At 74.2% G+C, this 7,500-nt stretch overlaps 1 protein-coding gene across 1 annotated transcript in view; it reads right to left on the bottom strand.

Annotated features, from left to right (window-relative positions):
• Nucleotides 1-7,500, bottom strand: part of XRN1 (5'-3' exoribonuclease 1) — a 1,184,094-nt gene that overhangs the window by 1,090,330 nt on the left and 86,264 nt on the right. The window lies entirely within an intron of this gene.

Raw genomic sequence — 7,500 nt, 5'->3', positions numbered from 1 at the left:
GTCTTTCCCCGGGCCTGGCTGGAGGTCCGGGAGCTGGGCCCGGTGCTGGAGCTCCGTTCCCGGGGTGCGGGAGCCCCCTGTCCCGCAAGCCAGCCGAGGGTCCGGTCGCTGGGGACAGGGGGTCCACCGGGGGCCCGGGGAGGCTGTCCCTGGCCTGGCTGGAGGTCCGGAAGCTGGGCCCGGGGTTGGAGCTCCGTCCCAGGGTGCGGCTCCGTCCCAGAGCCCGGGAGCCCCCCCGTCCTGCGAACCAGCTGAGGGTACGGGCGCTAGGGAAGAGAGGGTCCACCGGGGCCCGGGGAGGCTCTCCCCGGCCTGGCTGGGGGTTCGGAAGCTGGGCCCGGTGCTGGAGCTCCGTCCCAGGGTGCGGCTCCGTTCCCGGGGTGCGGGAGCCCCCTGTCCCGCAAGCCAGCCGAGGGTCAGGGCGCTGGGGACAGGGTGTCCACCGGGTCCCTGGGAGTCTCTCCCTGGGCCTGGCTGGAGGTCCGGGAGCTGGGCCCGGTGCTGGAGCTCCGTTCCCGGGGTGCGGGAGCCCCCTGTCCCGCAAGCCAGCCGAGGGTCTGGGCGCTGGGACCGGGTGTCCACCGGGGCCCGGGGAGGCTCTCCCCGGCCTGGCTGGGGGTCCGGAAGCTGGGCCCGGTGCTGGAGCTCCATCCTGGGGTACGGGAGCCCCCTGTCCCGCAAGCCAGCCGAGGGTCCGGGCGCTGGGGACGGGTGTGCACCGGGGCCCGGGGAGGCTCTCCCCGGCCTGGCTGGGGGTCCGGAAGCTGGTCCCGGGCCCGGTGCTGGAGCTCCGTTCCCGGGGTGCGGGAGCCCCCTGTCCCGCCAGCCAGCCGAGGGTCCGGGCGCTGGGGACAGGGTGTCCACCAGGGCCCGGGGAGGCTCTCCCTGGCCTGGCTGGGGTTCGGAAGCTGGGCCCGGGTCCGGGGCTTGTGCTCCGTCCCAGTGTCCCAGGGAGCGGGAGCCCCCCGTCCTGCAAGCCAGCCGAGGGTCCATGCGCTGGGGAAGGGTGTCCACCGGGGCCCAGGGAGTTTCTCCCCGGCCTGGCTAGGGTTCTGAAGCTGGGACCGGGCCCGGGGCTCTTGCACCGTCCGGCGGGCCCCGGGGTGCGTGAGCCACCCCCGTCCTGCAAGACAGCCGAGGGTCTAGGTGCTGGAGACAGGGGTCCACCGGGGCCCAGGGAGGCTCTCTCCGGCCTGGCTGCTATCAGAAGCAGGGACCGGGCCGGTGTGCAGGAGTGGCTGGCTTTATCTGCTACGCTGACGGAGCGTAGTTTTCTGCCCACCCCTATACAACCGTGTGGTTTGTGAGAACCCGTCCTGCGGCCTGGTAAGGGTCCGGGTGCCCGTGACGTGGTCCATTGGGCGAAGGGAGTCTCCCCAGACCTGGCTGGGATCAGAAGCAGGGACCGGGCCAGGTGGGTGGGTGGCTGGCTAAGTCCTTTCCACTGCGTAGTAGGAGTTTGCTTAGGGCTGGGCGGACTTTGCGTAGCAGAATTTTAAAAAAATTTGTGGAAAACGAGAGCACATCCTGAGTAGGGCTGGGCGGACTTTGCCTAGCGCAACTACGCACTATTCTGAAGAAAATTGTGGAAAACGAGCGCACAACCTCATGGACTGTGTGCCCGGGACGGGTCCCTCGTGCTTGGGCAGGCTCCCCGACCTCCCCAGCCTGGCTGTGTTGAGAAGCAGGGACCGGCCCCGGGCCTCCTGATTTTTGGTCAGGGCCTGGGATCCCACGTCCTGCGGCCTGCCAAGTGTCCATCTGCCCGGGACAAGGGACCCTGGTGCAGAGCCCCGGAGCCCTGCAAGGGCAGTCGGGAGCCCTACCGCTATGGCTCGGTGTGGGCAGCTGGGAGTCCTTCCGGTCCCGGCCATCTGGTCGCACCTTTCCCTCGGCCATCTGGTCGCGCGCAATGCTTTCCAATGGGGCGACCAGATGGCCGGGCCGGCCTGGAAGTCCCGATGAGGGTCCATTCGCCTCGCGGATCCCAGCCAGGGCTCCAGGAGGCCGGGCGCGTCCGCGCCTAGGGTCCCCTCCGTCACTCGGAGCGCGAGGGTTACAAGAAAGGTGGGTAGCCTTCCTCCGGATTAGTAGGGGCAGGGTATGCCGGGACACCCCTCCTGGGGATTGCGGTTCTCAGGCGGGGACCAGATGGGCCAAGCCCGGACGACACTTCCCCGGGGCGTCGGGTGCTTCCTCCTCCAGCCCGCGGCGAGGCAAAGTGCCCAGGACGGGCTCCATGGGTCTCCCGGGCGTCCCCCGAGGCCTGCAGCCCCAAAGCCCTGCAGACCCTGGAGCCCTTCAGCACGGAGCCCTGGAGCCCTGCAGGCCCGGAACCCTAGCAGGCCCAAGGCCCTGCAGCCCCGGAGCCCTGCAGGCCCGGAGCCCTGCAGCCCCGGAGCCCTGCAGGCCCAGAGCCCTGCAGCCCCGGAGCCCTGCAGCCCCGGAGCCCTGCAGCCCCGGAGCCCTGCAGCCCCAGAGCCCTGCAGCCCCGGAGCCCTGCAGCCCCGGAGCCCTGCAGGCCCAGAGCCCTGCAGGCCCAGAGCCCTGCAGCCCCGGAGCCCTGCAGCCCCGGAGCCCTGCAGCCCCGGAGCCCTGCAGGCCCAGAGCCCTGCAGCCACGGAGCCCTGCGTGGGCAGGCGGGAACCCTACCGCTATGGCTCGGGCAGACGGGAGCCCTTTCAGTTGCCGGCCACCTGGTCGCGCCTTTCCCCTCGGCCATCTGGTCGCGCGCAATGCTTTCCAATGGGGCGACCAGATGGCCGGGCCGGCCTGGAAGTCCCGATGAGGGTCCATTCGCCTCCCGGATCCCAGCCAGGGCTCCGGGAGGCCGGGCGCGTCCGCGCCTAGGGTCCCCTCCGTCACTTGCAGCGCGCGGGTTACAAGAAAGGGGGGTATCCTTCCTCCGGATTATTAGGGGCAGGGTATGCCGGAACACCCATGCTGGGGCTGTGCGGTTCATTGCCGGGGACCAGATGGGCGACGCCCGGGCAACATCCTCCAAGGCCTCCGGGGGCTTCCCTCCTCCGGGCCGCGGCATGGCAAAGTGCCCAGGGACGGGCTCCACGGGTCCCGGGCAGTCCTCCCCCGGGCGCCCAGGCCCCGAGAGCTCCGGTGGACCTCCCCGTGCCCGAGGCCAACCCGGGAAGCAGAGTCCCCCCCCGAGCCCTTGGTGTGAGGGTGGGCAGGCGGGAGCCCTACCGCTATGGCTCGGGCAGACGGGAGCCCTTTCAGTTGCCGGCCATCCGGTCGCTCCTTTCCCCTCGGCCATCTGATCGCGCGCAATGCTTTCCAATGGGGCGACCAGATGGCCGGGCCGGCCTGGAAGTCCCGATGAGGGTCCATTCGCCTCCCGGATCCCAGCCAGGGCTCCAGGAGGCCGGGCGCGTCCGCGCCTAGGGTCCCCTCCGTCACTCGCAGCGCGCGGGTTACAAGAAAGGAGGGTATCCTTCCTCCGGATTAGTAGGGGCAGGGTATGCCGAAACACCCATGCTGGGGTTGTGCGGTTCATTGCCGGGGACCAGATGGGCTACGCCCGGGCAACATCCTCCCAGGTCCCCGGGGCTTCCCTCCTCCGGGCCGCGGCATGGCAAAGTGCCCAGGGACGGGCTCCACGGGTCCCGGGCAGTCCTCCCCCGGGTACGCCCAGGCCCCGAGAGCTCCGGTGGTCCTCCCCGTGCCTGAGGCCCAGCCGGGAAGCAGAGTCCCCACCCCGAGCCCCTGGTGGGTGGGCAGGCGGGAGTCCTTTCAGTTGCCGGCCACCTGGTGGCTCCTTTCCCCTCGGCCATCTGGTCGCGCGCAATGCTTTCCAATGGGGCGACCAGATGGCAGGGCCAGGCCTGGAAGTCCCGATGAGGGTCCATTTGCCTCTCGGATCCCAGCCGGGGCTCCAGGAGGCCGGGTGCGTTCGCCCCTAGGGTCCCCTCCGTCACTCGGAGCGTGCGGGTTTCAAGAACGGGGGGTAGCCTTCCTCCGGATTACTAGGGACAGGGTACTCTGGGACCCCTCTCGGTCCTCAGCCGGCAACTGGGTCCTGCCGTGTGGCAGGGTGGCCGGAGGGCCTTCCCCTGCGCGCCCGGGAGCCCCGGATGGGTCCAGGGGCCCGGCCGGGCCCTGGGTCGGGGTCTCCGGCCCCGGGTGCCGTCCCCCGGCCTGCGGCACCGCCAAAGGCCCGGGACGGGGTTCCGTTGTGGCCGGGGTGCCTCCCGTGGCTGGATTGGGTTCAGGAGCTCCGGCCGGGCCCCGGGGAGGGCGGCCTCCCCGCCCCGGTCTCCGTCCCGGGTCCTGCCGCGTGGCAGGGTGCCCGGGGAAGGGTCCGGAGGGCCCGGGGAGGCTTCCCCTGCACCTGCGGTCCTCGGAGCCCCGGCTGGGTCCAGGGGCCCGGCCGGGCCCCGGGTCGGGGTCTCCGGCCCCGGGCGCCGTCCCCCGGCCTGCGGCACTGCCAAAGGCCCGGGACGGGGTTCCGTTGCGGCCGGGGTGCCTCCCGTGGCTGCATTGGGTTCAGGAGCTCCGGCCGGGCCCCTGGGGGCCCCGGGGAGGGCAGGCTCCCCACCCCGGTCTCCGTCCCGGGTCCTGCCGCGTGGCAGGGTGCCCGGGGAGGGGTCCGGAGGGCCCCGGGAGGCTTCCCCTGCGCCTGCGGTCCCCGGAGCCCCGGCTGGTTCCAGGGGCCCGGCCGGGCCCCGGGTTGAGGCCTTTGGCCCCGGGCCCAGTCCCCCGGCCTGCGGCACTGCCAAAGGCCCGGGACGGGGTTCCGTTGGGGCCGGGGAGCCTCCCCTCGCTCGTCTGGGTCCCGGAGCTCCGGCCGGGCCCCTGGGGGCCCCGGGGAGGGCGGCCTCCCCACCCCGGGCTCCGTCCCGGGTCCTGCCGCGTGGCAGGGTGCCCGGGGAGGGGTCCAGAGGGCCCGGGGAGGCTTCCCCTGCGCCTGCGGTCCCCGGAGCCCCGGCTGGGTCCAGGGGCCCGGCCGGGCCCCGGGTCGGGGTCTCCGGCCCCGGGCCCCGTCCCCCAGCCTGCGGCACTGCCAAAGGCCCGGGACGGGGTTCCGTTGTGGCCGGGGAGCCTCCCCTCGCTCGTCTGGGTTCCGGAGCCCCGGCCGGGCCCCTGGGGGCCCCGGGGAGGGCGGCCTCCCCGCCCCGGGCTCCGTCCCGGGTCCTGCCGCGCGGCAGGGTGCCCGGGGCGCGGTCCGGAGGGCCCGGGGAGGCTTCCCCATCGCCTGCGGTCCCGGGAGCCCCGGCTGGTTCCAGGGGCCCGGCCGGGCCCCGGGTCGGGGTCTCCGTCCCCGGGCCCTGTCCCCCGGCCTGCGGCACTGCCAAAGGCCCGGGACGGGGTTCCGTCGTGGCCGGGGAGCCTGCCCTCGCTCGCCTGGGTTCAGGTGCTCCGGCCGGGCCCCTGGGGGCCCCGGGGAGGGCGGCCTCCCCGCCCCGGGCTCCGTCCTGGGTCCTTCCGCGTGGCAGGGTGCCCGGGGCGCGGTCCGGAGGGCCCGGGGAGGCTTCCCCATCGCCTGCGGTCCCGGGAGCCCCGGCTGGTTCCAGGGGCCCGGCCGGGCCCCGGGTCGGGGTCTCCGTCCCCGGGCCCTGTCCCCCGGCCTGCGGCACTGCCAAAGGCCCGGGACGGGGTTCCGTTGTGGCCGGGGAGCCTCCCCTCGTTCGCCTGGGTTCAGGAGCTCCGGCCGGGCCCCTGGGGGCCCCGGGGAGGGCGGCCTCCCCGCCCCGGGCTCCGTCCTGGGTCCTTCCGCGTGGCAGGGTGCCCGGGGCGGGGTCCGGAGGGCCCGGGGAGGCTTCCCTTGCACCTGCGGTCCCGGGAGCCCCGGCTGGGTCCAGGGGCCCGGTCGGGCCCTGGGTCGGGGTCTCCGTCCCCGGGCCCTGTCCCCCGGCCTGCGGCACTGCCAAAGGCCCGGGACGGGGTTCCGTCGTGGCCGGGGAGCCTCCCCTCGCTCGCCTGGGTTCAGGTGCTCCGGCCGGGCCCCTGGGGGCCCCGGGGAGGGCGGCCTCCCCGCCCCGGGCTCCGTCCTGGGTCCTTCCGCGTGGCAGGGTGCCCGGGGCGCGGTCCGGAGGGCCCGGGGAGGCTTCCCCATCGCCTGCGGTCCCGGGAGCCCCGGCTGGTTCCAGGGGCCCGGCCGGGCCCCGGGTCGGGGTCTCCGTCCCCGGGCCCTGTCCCCCGGCCTGCGGCACTGCCAAAGGCCCGGGACGGGGTTCCGTCGTGGCCGGGGAGCCTCCCCTCGCTCGCCTGGGTTCAGGTGCTCCGGCCGGGCCCCTGGGGGCCCCGGGGAGGGCGGCCTCCCCGCCCCGGGCTCCGTCCTGGGTCCTTCCGCGTGGCAGGGTGCCCGGGGCGCGGTCCGGAGGGCCCGGGGAGGCTTCCCCATCGCCTGCGGTCCCGGGAGCCCCGGCTGGTTCCAGGGGCCCGGCCGGGCCCCGGGTCGGGGTCTCCGTCCCCGGGCCCTGTCCCCCGGCCTGCGGCACTGCCAAAGGCCCGGGACGGGGTTCCGTTGTGGCCGGGGAGCCTCTCCTCGCTCGTCTGGGTTCCGGAGCCCCGGCCGGGCCCCTGGGGGGGGGGGCCCGGTGAGGGCGGCCTCCCCGCCCCGGGCTCCGTCCCGGGTCCTGCCGCGGCGGCAGGGTGCCCGGGTGCGGGGTCCAGAGGGCCCGGGGAAGCTCCCCCTTCCCTTTTGCCTTTCCCCTGGGCCATCTGGTCGCGCCTGTCCCCTCGGCCATCTGGTCGCGCACGTCCCCTCGGCCATCTGGTCGCGCAGGCCCCTTCGGCCATCTGGTCGCGCAGGCCCCTTCGGCCATCTGGTCGCGCACAATGCTTTCCTATGGGGCGACCAGATGGCCGAGCTTGCCTGGAAGTCTCGATGAGGGTCCATTTGCCTCCCGGATCCCAGCGAGGGCTCCAGGAGGTCGGGTACATTCGCGCCTAGGGTCCCCTCTGTCACCTCGTGCGCACGGATTACAAGAAAGGGGGGTAATTTTCCTCCGGATTACTAGGGAGAGGGTCAGTCAGACCAAAGTGATGTTTGGCGATACTGAATCAGGGGAAGGCAGACCCGGGGCCCGCCCGCCGGGGCCCCCAGGGGCCCGGGTACGCTCCTGCCTCTCAGCCCCTTCCCGATGGTCCTTTCTCTCCGAGTTTTCTGGGTCGGAGCCCCGTGAGGTCCGTGGATCCCGAGACGGGGGAAGGCAGCCCCTGGGCCCGCCCGAAGCGGGGCCCCCAGGGGCCCGGGTGCGCACACCTGCCTCCCAGCCCCCTTCCCGACGGGTCTTTTTCTCCGAGTTTGCTGGGTCAGACCTCCGTGAGGTCCGGCGATCCCGAGAGGGGGGAAGGCAGACCCGGGGCCCGCCCGCCGGGGCCCCCAGGGGCCCGGGTACGCTCCTGCCTCTCAGCCCCTTCCCGATGGTCCTTTTTCCGCCGGGTTTGCTGGGTCAGACCTCCGTGAGGTCCGGCGATGGCGAGACGGGGAAGGCAGCGCCCGGGCCCGCCCGCCGGGGTCCCCGGGGGCCCGGGTACCCG

This window comes from Triturus cristatus, chromosome 11 (genome assembly GCF_964204655.1).
Source record: "Triturus cristatus chromosome 11, aTriCri1.1, whole genome shotgun sequence".
In the NCBI taxonomy this organism is placed as follows: Eukaryota; Metazoa; Chordata; class Amphibia; order Caudata; family Salamandridae; genus Triturus; species Triturus cristatus.
The sequence above is the reverse complement of the archived record's forward strand: the minus strand, read 5'-3'. Positions and strand labels throughout refer to the sequence as shown.